The sequence below is a fragment of the Camelus ferus genome, chromosome 9, assembly GCF_009834535.1.
Source record: "Camelus ferus isolate YT-003-E chromosome 9, BCGSAC_Cfer_1.0, whole genome shotgun sequence".
Taxonomy (NCBI): domain Eukaryota; kingdom Metazoa; phylum Chordata; class Mammalia; order Artiodactyla; family Camelidae; genus Camelus; species Camelus ferus.
The window spans coordinates 66,465,956-66,477,501 of NC_045704.1; the positions used below are offsets into that span (position 1 = coordinate 66,465,956).

The 11,546-nt window shown below is 51.2% G+C and overlaps 1 protein-coding gene across 5 annotated transcripts in view; it reads right to left on the reverse strand.

Moving 5' to 3' along the window:
- BCAR3 (BCAR3 adaptor protein, NSP family member) overlaps window positions 1–11,546 on the reverse strand; it is a 221,007-nt gene that overhangs the window by 48,674 nt on the left and 160,787 nt on the right. The gene's annotated exons all lie outside the window — the stretch shown is intronic.

Here is an 11,546-nt window from a genome sequence, read left to right on the forward strand (position 1 = left end):
ATTTTTTTTTTTAAATCAAACCCAGGTTCCTGCTTGTAGACCGTCTGCTCCAACCACTCCAAATATTAATTTTCTGTGGCCTCGGCCACTCAGAAATGGAATGTGTCCTGAAGCTGCCTAAAACTTCACACAGGCAGGAACTTGTAATAAGGAAGAAACAGAACCTATTCAGTCCGGAAAGGAACAAACCAGATGAGGCACGAGGGAGGTATGAGAAGTATCCAACGAGATTAGTGTCAAATCCCCAGGAGGCCTCGGCCTCTGGACTAGGTCAAGCCGGCCTGTGAAAATAGAGGATTGTTTGTTCAGTGCCTGGGGAGCAGCTTCTGCACTTGAATGAGGGCTCTGGAGAGCGACAGACCTCACACCCACCCGAAGGGGCAGAGGCTCGGCCCCACAAACACGTTGGATGTGGGGCCGGAGCCACAAAGAGCCTGTCACCGCCGCAACGGGGCAGGGGTTGGGGGTGGGCCAGGGGGTGGACTGACTTCCTCTGCTCCTTCAGCTGGCTTCCCCCACTTCTCCTCCATGATCCCAGGGCTTAGATGTGCAGCCCTGGGTCCTGGGAAGTCTGTCTTCCCAGGTAGAACTCACGGTGTCTTTGGAGATGGTCCAGTTGGTGGGTCAACACTGTCCCCCGAGGTCCATGAACGGGACCCACGAGGAAGCATTTTCTCTGCCCTCACTTCCATCGGATGGGGTTCAAAGGGTAAGTCCACGTGAGCAGCCAGGGCCCCAGCAGTTTTTGGGGGATGACTCAGCCATCAGGCCCATGGCCACCAGGTCAGGGGCCCAGTTTCACCTGCTGTTCCCCTTTGAGGGGAAAGGGCAAGAACCAGAAACTCTGTAAGGGGCTAGACAGGCACCAACCCCGGCTTAGGAGAAGGGAGGGAGGCAGCTCCTGAGACCCTGCACAGACGGTTTGGGGGTTTTTAAATTTTTTTTTTTTCAAACCCAGGTTCCTGCCTGTAGCCCTTTCTCTCCTATGGTTCCAGGGAGATTAGTCAGCCAACGCCTCTGAATTCTGATACCCTACCCCCAGAGAGCGTGAATGAAACACATTCCTGACAGAAAATACACTTTAAAAAACTCAGACATGTAAATTACATAGAATTACACAGTCAAGTGCTCCAGGGTAAAAGCAGAACAAAAGACACTCAGGTCACCGCAGAGTCACAGCTCTTGTCACCTGACACTTTCCCTGTTTACTCCAAAAAATGCCTCCAAAATGCACCAAGAATCGGTCCCATCAGGACTGAAGAATGAGCTAATCTTATTAGGTAACTGTTTCCTGAGCACTTTTCCTTTTTTTTGTGCCACACCAAAAATAATTTCTAAAGCAGCACTCAAAGGTTTTAATCAATTTTCTCCCACAATGGCCAAGGAGAGAGACTAAAATAGCATGTTGTTATTGCAACTAAAGATGGTAATTGCATGAATTTGTAAAGTGTCCTTCACTGACTTGTTATGGTTTTAAATGCCTCCCAACCACGCTGATCAATCCCCCCACCTTCTCCCCACAATGATTCTATTCTACTTACAAAGAAACAGAGGACCAGAATAGCGTGCCACTCAGCAGAGAGCAGACAAAGGAGCAGGGGCTCCAGCGTGTGCTTCTGCAGAACCTGGTATCTGATCACCAAATGCGAGGGTTTCTAATGTCTCGTAATTAAACCTGTTACTCACACAGCCCCATGAAAAAAGGCTGTGACCTGGGGCAGGAGGTCACTGTCTGACGATTTGGTACATGTGATTTAGGATCAGTCAAATTTGCATTCAGGGCTTTCTAAACACCATGCCCTTCTGGGAACAGGGGTCACATCTCTAACGAAACCCCAGGGACTGATGGAGGGGCAGGCCTGGAGCAGGCAGCACACAGCTCGGGGGGGGGGGGGGGGGGCGCTCTGTGCTCTCCAGCGCCCCCCTCTGGCCTCCCCGGAGGCTCGCTCCTCAGCACCAAGAAAGACACCTGTGAGACAAGCCAGGGCCGGGCAGCCAGGTGGACCCTTGAAGGAAATCCCCGTGACCTCGGGTCAGGTGCTGCCCATCCCGTCTGGGAAGAGGGTTAAAGCAGCCCAGAGGCAGGTCCCTGCACAAGCATCGCTGCTGATGCCATTTTCCCCTCGGGCAGCCCCAATACTAACCGGCCCTATTTAGTAACCATGGAAACAGGAGCTGCCTGCCAGTCACACTCCACAGACGAGGGCTTCTCTTTGGCAGCAGCCCTTGGGCTGGGAGGGGCTGGCAGGCACTGAGCCCCTTTCCCAAAGCGGCCCAGTACTCACTGGAAGATCAGCCCCCCGTGAGGCACTCTCTCTGACGTGGCGTGGGGGGTGGTCTGCAGGGAGGACGAAGTGCCTACCAGGCATCTGCTCTTCCCGGTTTCAGGGCAACAGGGAAGAAAGTGCTGCCCACACCCCCAGTCCCCCCGAGAGCCAGCCCAGAATCAGGGCATTGAGCCTCACACGCACCGAGGTGCCCGCGGTCACTGTCAAGCAGCCCTGTGGACAGCGGCACTGCCCACGGTGGGCAGCAGGCCGTGACCAGAAGGCACCGGTCCAAGGCCACAAGGCCCTGCTGGCCCCTGCCCACTGGGGACCGGCTTGGGACGCGAGCCTAGAGATGAACTCCAGTTTCCGTGGTCAAAAGAGCTCAACCTCTGGGGCAACTGCTGAGACACCGCCTCACCTCCCTAAAAGGTCGATCCTTCCCGGCTTCTGCCTCCACTACACCCCAGCAACCTGGCTTTCGGTGAGCAAAGACAGCTTTAAGGATCTAGGGAGTTAGGCCATTTCCCCTGGTGTCCTGGACGCAGGGAAATTCAACCCTGACTGGCCCAGTCCTGAGGATCCGAGGCTGCATCTGCGGGCCCAGCCCCTTGAAGCGCATCCCGCACGCACGCGCCTGAGAAGTCCTGGGCCAGAAAGGGACACGTGTGTCCGCAGCCCCGCTTCCCAGGCCCTGGCCTGTCTGCGTGATTCTGATCACAGTCAAACAGGAGGCGAGGTGGCAGGGGAGGAGCTCAGGGGCCTCAGAGCACCCACCCTCCCATAAAAGCCTCAGGGCTCCTGGGAAACCACTGAGGAAGGAGGAGGTTGTCAGGGAGGAGGTCATCTCCTCCTCACGCCAGACTCAGCAGCACACACACCATCAAAGACAGTTCAACACGTTTTCCTAAATGCAAACGCAATTTACTTCCTGCGCCAAGAGGGAGTGCAAACTGGACCCGGTGGGAGGAGGGCGCGGAGCATCAGCGAGCTCTTAGGGCCGCTTCGTGTGCTGCTGTGGACAAGATGCTCGCTCACGCTGGTGAACACAGAGGGCGCATTTATGAGCATTTGTTGCCCGCATCTCCGTCTGATGGTTCCCCCAGATTCCTCAAGGGGATGGAGGAGTATGGCTGTTAAACGGTCTCTATCCAGAGCGGGATTGATCCACTTAGCACAGAAACAGAGACCAAGCACAGTATCCACAAACAGATCTCGCTCTCCTGAGCCTTACATCCCCTTCAAAGCGTGATTCTCTAACCAGCTACTGAAATCCTGCAACTGGCAGCCCGAAGCAGCACCAGGTGAGCACCCAGCCCTCTCTGCCCTCTCGCACTACCACACACAATTCCGCCCCGTTCCTCCCGCCACCACCTATTTCCTGATGTCACTCCAGAAACCCTGTATTATGCAAGCTCAACTTGCCGTTTTCAGCATGAAGGCCAAATTAAAAGAACACGCATGGGGCACAATTCCAGCCTCGCAAGCATCAGACTCAGACTTTCTGGCCATCTCAGCCTTTTCTGAGAGTCTATGAAAACCATAGACCCCCCTCAGAACAAAAGGCACATATTGTAATGTTTTACATATAATTTCAGGAGATTCCCTGTCCCCTGAAGTCCACCCTTACACCCCTGGGAGTCTTACTCATCCAAGATGATCCACCACCCACCTCCCAAGCTTCCTTCCACCCCACGCTTGCCAGCAGGCATCCCACCCAGAGCACCATTCGTGTCTCCTGTCAGCGACGCTCCCAGGCATTCTTTGCTGTGCACTTTTCTCTTTTCCCTTCCAGCAGCCAACAGTGACCGCAGAAGCCCCTCAGAGGCCCCTCCCACGCAGAGCATGCAGAGATGGACGGGCCAGAATGTTGCGAAGGCTCACCAGCCAGGACCAGCCGCACTGGCTCCCACCTCCACTGCCACTGGCTCTCCCGTCTCACGGGCACTTCTGCGAAATGACATCTTCCAAAACTAAGCTATGAGACACATATTTGCATGTCTCAAAAGTGATGCTGGGATGGAGCAGGGGAGAGGGAGAGCCAGGGTGGGTTCAAGTCTTCATTGTACCACTGCAAGCCGGGTGACTTTGGAAAATGTCTTAACCTCTCTGAGCCTCAGTTTCCTCCTCTAACTTAGGAGGACCAAGTGAGATGACACATACAGAGCCTGGCACACAACACAGAGTAGGCATTCAGCAGATGTGGGCTTCCCTCCCCCGCCAAAGGAAGGGACCACAAGACCTGTGTCCCCAGTCTGTTCCTCTGGCAAGGCACATGCCCAGCTGCACCCTGCATCTCACCCAAAGGGTAGGCTTGACCCGCAAGGAGAGCGTGGACAGTGGCGCCTTGAGCTGTGACCGGCCCCAGCCGGTACTGAAGAGACTCTTCAACCTTGAAAGCCAGGGAACAATGAGGAGGAGTTTAAGAATGTTTTTAGCTGTAAAATATTTTTTAGCCTTCAAATTTTAGGCTCGCATATTAAAATGGCCCATATGGTCTGAATCACACTTGCTCACATGCCTCGGATGACTTTCTCCTCCAGAGCCTCTGTCAGCTGGGGAGCTGTTGTTTTCACAGGCAGCATGTGCGTCCACAGCGCCTGCCCACCTGGCCCTCACCCAGGGGGCTCCTGGGTCCTTCCGCAACTGCCAAGTTCTCCATGTCCCACCGCCGGCCCAGTAGCTCTGACCGGGGATCCCGTGGGCCCCCCTTTTCCACTGTCCCCACATCTAGCTGGCCGCAGAGCTGGGCTTCTGCCTAGGTCCTGCCTGGGTGCCCTGCCTGATGCTCCTCCAACCTGGCCCGCCAGGTTCTTGCCCTGGGACTAGAGCTTCCACATATGCCTACCATCGCCAGAGGGCACCTCCCCTGTGCCTGACCCCTTCGTACTTCACTGGCCCATATTACTGGGTACTCTGATGCCAACCGTTTCTAGAATGACAACTGTGCCTGGGGGGGCCCGTGGACACGGTGCCCGCCCTGCCCAGCTACACTCTCTAGACGTCCTTTTCTGTGTTGCCTCTGATTCCACCTTCTGCCTTCACCTCCTGCTCTCCAGTCCCTAATGGCAGGGGTACCAGAGTTACAGCACACTCTTCCAAGGCCACTCCCCACCCGTCTCCCACCCAGAAAGGCCACCAAGTGTCTGAGTGGGTGAAGCAGCCTGTGAGGGACGCCTGCAGAGGCAGAGGGCGGGGCCGGCACCAGGTGGGAGGTGGAGTCAGGACCACCTCTCCTCATTCCAGCCTTGAGAGCTGAACAAGTAAAGTGGAAAATCATCTTATTAATCCCTTCTCTGTTTTCAAGCAAATTCCAGCCATCTGAACACAATTTTCAGTGGGAAAATACCATTTTTTCATGGTTATAAACTGATCATGGTCATCATCTGAGGGACACACTGGATAATTATGCATCCCTTCCCAAAGCGTTATGAGAATCAGGCCAGACCAGGAGTGCTAACCTCAGGGTGGGACGGGACTCCAGGAACCACTGGAAGTTGTGCACACACTGTCGTATGAGTACCCGCTATTGAGGGGAAGGGTCCACGGCTTTTACCCAAGAGTCGTGTGACCTAAAAATCCCCACTGATCCAGAGAGACTTTCAGTGGCTCTTAGAGATGTGGCTGCTGAGGGTCTTACCCGACCTTCTTTCTAATGGAGAGGGACATGCAGAGGACGCCCTGGTGCTCACGGACGTGGGCAGACAGGAAGCCCCCCGCCCCCCGCCACCTTGGACGCAGTCAGGTCTGGGCAGGGCTGTGGCTGGTAAGAGGAGGAGGGAGAGAGCTTTGAGACAAGCAGTGCCACATTCCTTTCTGCTGCTGGAGTAGCTTCAAACACCCGCGAGAGGAGGAGAACCCTTTCACCAGCTGGGCAAAGGGCCTCTCCGCATGCAATGCTCAGTCAATGCAGAATAGCTACGGGGTGACCCTCGGCAGCCCCTCCCCAACCACAGTCTCAGGGGTGCGTTCCCTCCCAGACCGTGGCAGTCACAGAGTCCTTCCACCTCAGCCGGGCCCCTCACAGGAGCCCTCCCCACCCACGTGCGAGGTCCCGATGCGCCAGCATTTACACAGAGAACTTTCACCATAGCGTCTACTCCATATGCACACTAGGAGACATGTATTATTATTTCCATCTCACAGATGAGATCAAACAGCTCTTCGAGTTAATAATTAACACGACTATAAATCAGAGTGGCTGGCTCTGTCGGCTATGGTAATGGAAGCATGGACACCACCTGGTTGCCTGGAGCACCTTATCTTGTGCAAATCCGAACGGCAGCATCGTGGCTGCTGCGACACCCCTCTCCCTGCGACCGAGTGACAGATATTCTTGGCAACACAGACAGCGGGTCTCATGTGAACTGTCCCCAGTCAGAGATCCTTATTACTGATGGGAAAGGGCAGGACGTGTACAGATGGACACTGAGGCAGAGTCTGAGAAAAGCCAGCAGGCAGCAAAGCCCCATCACAAAGGTGATGACCGGGGGGCAAAGGGATCATCTTTGCTGCACATGGTGACACAGCTGGGCCCCTTTCTCTCCAGGAAAAGGCCGACTCGGAGCATGTGTCGCATGAGAAGGACTGTGCTGACTACCAGGTCTTCACTTCCTGAGGCAGTGAGCTGCCAAGCACAATACCGCCTGCAGAAGTAACTTCCAGTCAACATTCGTGGGGACAATAGGTTCCTTTTGTCAGGGGCTTAAAGGGCAGTACAATCCCTGGCCTTGTGTGCGCACCCAGAGAAGTGGGAGGGCAGGGTGGAGGAAGGAGCGTTATGAGGAAGAGCAGTGGGAACCCGCCAGGATCGATTTATAGGAACAACACACCAGCCTCCGGGTCAGGCCACTTGCAACAAAAAGATGCAGGAACTTTTTCAGGGTCAAACTGTAAGTCACAGGGGAATCCACAGCCTCACTGCACCCCCTCCTTCTGCCTCCCCCAGACACACCTATAACTTCTCTGTAACAGCAGCGGATCTGACAAACTGGGAGGCAATGGGCACCCAGCGTGTAAGTTACCAGGGAGGAAAAAGGTGAGTATAGGACCTGAAAAGGTCAAAACACAGGATCTCTATAAAACCTAGCATTCACTTGCCAGCGTTTATTATATGTACCCTGAGTACACAGAGACAGCGAGAAACAGCCTAATATACACCTGAAACCGAAAATTCAGGGGGGGAAATGATGTAAACAGCAGATATTTACATTTAAAAGCTTTAACCCCACGGCATGTGTATTCATACTTGTAATGGTTGTGACAGCCAATCAGAACACTGAACACTGAATGGTCCAGAACATGTGACCTCAGTTAGACCTATCAGAGACCTTCCCTGGGATTTTTCAAACCAGAGCACAGGGACTGGTCCCCTTTTCCCCTTGGACCATAAGCTTTAGGGTTACAAGCTTAGAACAGACAACAGCCATGTGCCCCCACCACGTGGAGAGGCTGACCTGAGAGAAAGCAGCCAACATGCTGAGAGAAGCAGAGGCAAGGACCGAGAGTCCAGACGTGCTTTCCTTCCCCAGAACGGTCACTGAGCCAGGCCACTCTGCCCCTGCCCTTCCTGTGATAAACTTCCCAGCTCACATCATCAGTTTGAGAGTTTACAGGGTCACCTTATCAGTGTGAGGTTAGGGAAAACTCAAGAGCGAGAGATAACACAGTGTGGGCTCCGCTGGAGCTCACGTGGATAAGCCACAAACCACAGGAAACAGTCCATCAGCTCCATCATTTCTTCTGTACAAAAAGCTCTTTTGAGAGTGTGAATGGGGGCTTTATGGAGTGAGCGCTCATCCACAAGCTAATAAATTTGTGAAATAGCCTCTCAGACCAGGTTCCTGCAGCCTGGACACTGAGGTCATTCAGGGAACAATTAGATGCCATCTGGAGAGAGCTGGGACTCGAAGGGCCAGGCGGCATGTTCTGGTTCCCAGGGTCTGACACATCCTTATCGTCACTGACAGAAAGGACGAACGGAGTCAGCGAGCTAATCCATGTGGGGAGTGGACAATGGGCAAATGTGTGGTGATTAATAAAAGCTGAAGGATCAGGGAACGTTCGTGTTCAGCCTGCCCCAGGGAAACAGACCCCTTGACGGCACGCACACGGCCAAGCTGGGCACGTTTGTCATAAACCAGGCCTCGGCCTCACCACGCTCTGGGCTGTCACGGTTTTAGTATAAAGCAATCAGAGCAGAACGGCAGCTGCCCGGGCCAAGCGCTCCGCAGTGCATGACGAGCAGGGCCTCAGGCGTGTGGACGCGTGTTTACCGAGGCCTCACAGCTCGCGCGGTGTTAAGGAGCAGGCCGACAACTGCAAACGCGTATTTCTGGGACAGAGTCTCAATTTTTTCTTATTTTTAAATGAAAATTTAATGTCTCTTCTCTATTAATAATCAGTATCTTAAATGTAAATGCAATGGTTGAGCAAGCTGGGTTCAAAGAAGCAGCGAGAGCGAGGCAGGCAGTGCTCAGGGCCGTCTGCGGGCCCCAGGGGCCTCTCGGGGGTCCGGAAGGGCACAGCTGCTCTCGGAGTAAGACTGAGCCTTTCTTTGCCTTTTCCACCAGGGTAACATTTACGCTGACAGAGCAACAGCAATGACGGGTAAAACTGCCGGCGGCAGCAGCAAGCAAAGGAGAGGCGCCAACTGGATGAGTAGTCATTGCATTTCCTGATCACTATATTTTTAGAATTTATTTTTAAAATATTAAAAATTTTAAAGTATATTTCTTTTAAAAGTAGCCAGTTCCACTTAAGAAGTCCTTGATGAAACAGTAAAAATTACAGTAGTCCTCTCTCATCTGCAGGTGACACATTCCAAGACCCCCAGTGGATGCCTGAAACTGCAAATAGCGCTGAACTGCATACATACATATATACATACTACTTTTTTTCCTACACATACGTATCTATGATAAAGTTTAACTTATAAATTAAGCACAGTAAGAGAATGTCCAAGTTGCTGCATCACTACTCTTGTGCTTTGGGGCTACTGTTAAATAGAATAAAGGTTATTTGAACAAGCAACGCAACACCTTGACAGCCAACCTGAGACCCAAAGGCTGCCAGCGACTGACGGCTGGGACACACTGGACACCAGGGCGATGCACGTCCCAGGTGGGAGGGAGCGGGAGGGCAAGGGACCTCATCGTGCTACTCAGAATAGCGCACGATTTAAAACTTACAAATTGTCTGAAAAAAACAAGGAGAAGACTTCAAAAAGATACATGCACCCCAGTGTTCAGCACTATTTACAATAGCCAAGGCATGGAAGCAACCGAAGTGTCCATCAACAGATGACTAGATAAATAAGATGTGCTGTATGTGTATGTATGTGTATACACACACACACACACACACACACACACACACACACACGACTACTACTCAGCCATAAAAACGAATGAAACTTTGCCATTTGCATCACTATGGATGGACCTGGAGGGTATTTTGCTAAGTGAAGTAAATCAGACACAGAAAGGAGAGTATGGCATGGTATCACTTATACGCGGAATCCAAAAATACAACAGTAATCTGGTGAACATCACAAAAAAGAAATAGACTCACAGATGTAGGGAACAAACTAGTGGCTATGAGTGGGAAAAGGAAGGGGGAGGGGCAGCACGGGGGGCGAGGGTTAAGAGCCACAAACGCTCACGTATGAAGCAAGCTGCAGGGCTGTACTGTGCAGCACAGGGAACACAGCCAGCGTTTTACAGTAACTGTTAATGGGGTACAATGTTTAAAACCTGTGAGTCACTGTATTGCACACCTGTAAGTTATATAATATTGTACATCAACCATACGTCAATATAAAAATCGTGCCCCAGCATTAAAAAAAAAGTGCGAATTGTTTATAACCGGGATTTTCCGTTAGAAATTTTTGGACCATGGTTGACCGTGAGCGACGGAAGCTGGGGGTCGGGGGGACCGTGGTCACTTTATTACATCCCGGCCCTTGAGTTCATGTCTCGGACACTGTGCGTGCGGAGACGGGAAGCACAGCCTGCACGACGCTTGTCCCGGGCAATCGCGCGGTTAACCGCGAGCTGCGCTGGCTGCCTCCTCACGGAAGGCCACTTCCACTTCAGAGCGTGTCTGACAAACAGCGGGCACTCAGACGTGCACGTTTATGTGGCAGGCGTTTTCTAAAAACTGAACAAAGCGAGTCTGTCCCTTTCAAGGAAAACAACGGACTGCATTTGTTCCCAATGCTAAAACCTGCGCTTTCAATGGAAAATTAGAATTCTGGGAAACTTGAATCTACCAGCATGAGTGCTGCATATTTTAATGATATTTCCCAACACTTTTATGATTTTTTGATGAGTGATAATAACAATGAATGTGAGTTTTTGGCACTGAATTGTGAAATATGTTAACATTTGGGAGCCCTGCATAATTCAGCAAACTGGTATTTTTCAAATGATCAGTGCACGACGGTACAAAATCACACATGGGTAAGATCCATTCACACTGCCAGAGACACCAATAGATTTTAAGGCAATAGAGTAAAAACAAAACAAAACAAAAACTCATTGATAGGGTCTCGGATTCCACACTGCAATGAACCTTCATGGAACTACAACTTTTCAAGTTTTAGTGTAATATCAAAGAAGAATACCTCTGATTATCTGAAAAGGCTATTAAAATACACCTCCTGGGGGACTAGGGGTGGGCAAAATGGGTGAAGGGGGTCAAAAGGTACAAATTTCCAGTTATAAAATGAGTAAGTCCTGGGTATGTAATGTGCATTACGGTGACTATAGTTAATAATCCTGTATTGAATATTTGACAGTAGCCAGCAGAGTGGATCTGGGAAGTTCTCATTAGGAGAAAAACTTTTTTTGTAACTATGTGTGGTGACGGGTGTTAGCTGGTCTCACTGGGGTCATTTTGCAATATATACAAACATCAAAATACTATGTTGTACAAGTGAAACTAATATAATGGTACTATGTCAATTACACCTCAATAAAAGAAGCACATGCCTCCCTTTTTGAATTACTATCTGCAAGGCCAGATTTTCTTCAGACCTCAGCTACAACAACGCAACAAGACAGACTGAAGGCTGAAGCAGAGACGAGGCTCAAACTTGTTCTATTAGACCAGACACTAAAGAGATTTGCGAAAAAGTAAACCAGCACTGCTCTTCTCACTAAATCTTGTTTTGGAAAATAATTACTTTTCATAAAAACATGCTATTTATGTTCACATAATGGGTTTAATATTGTTACTTTAAAGGAATTATACAAACATTAAGAATTCCTATATTTG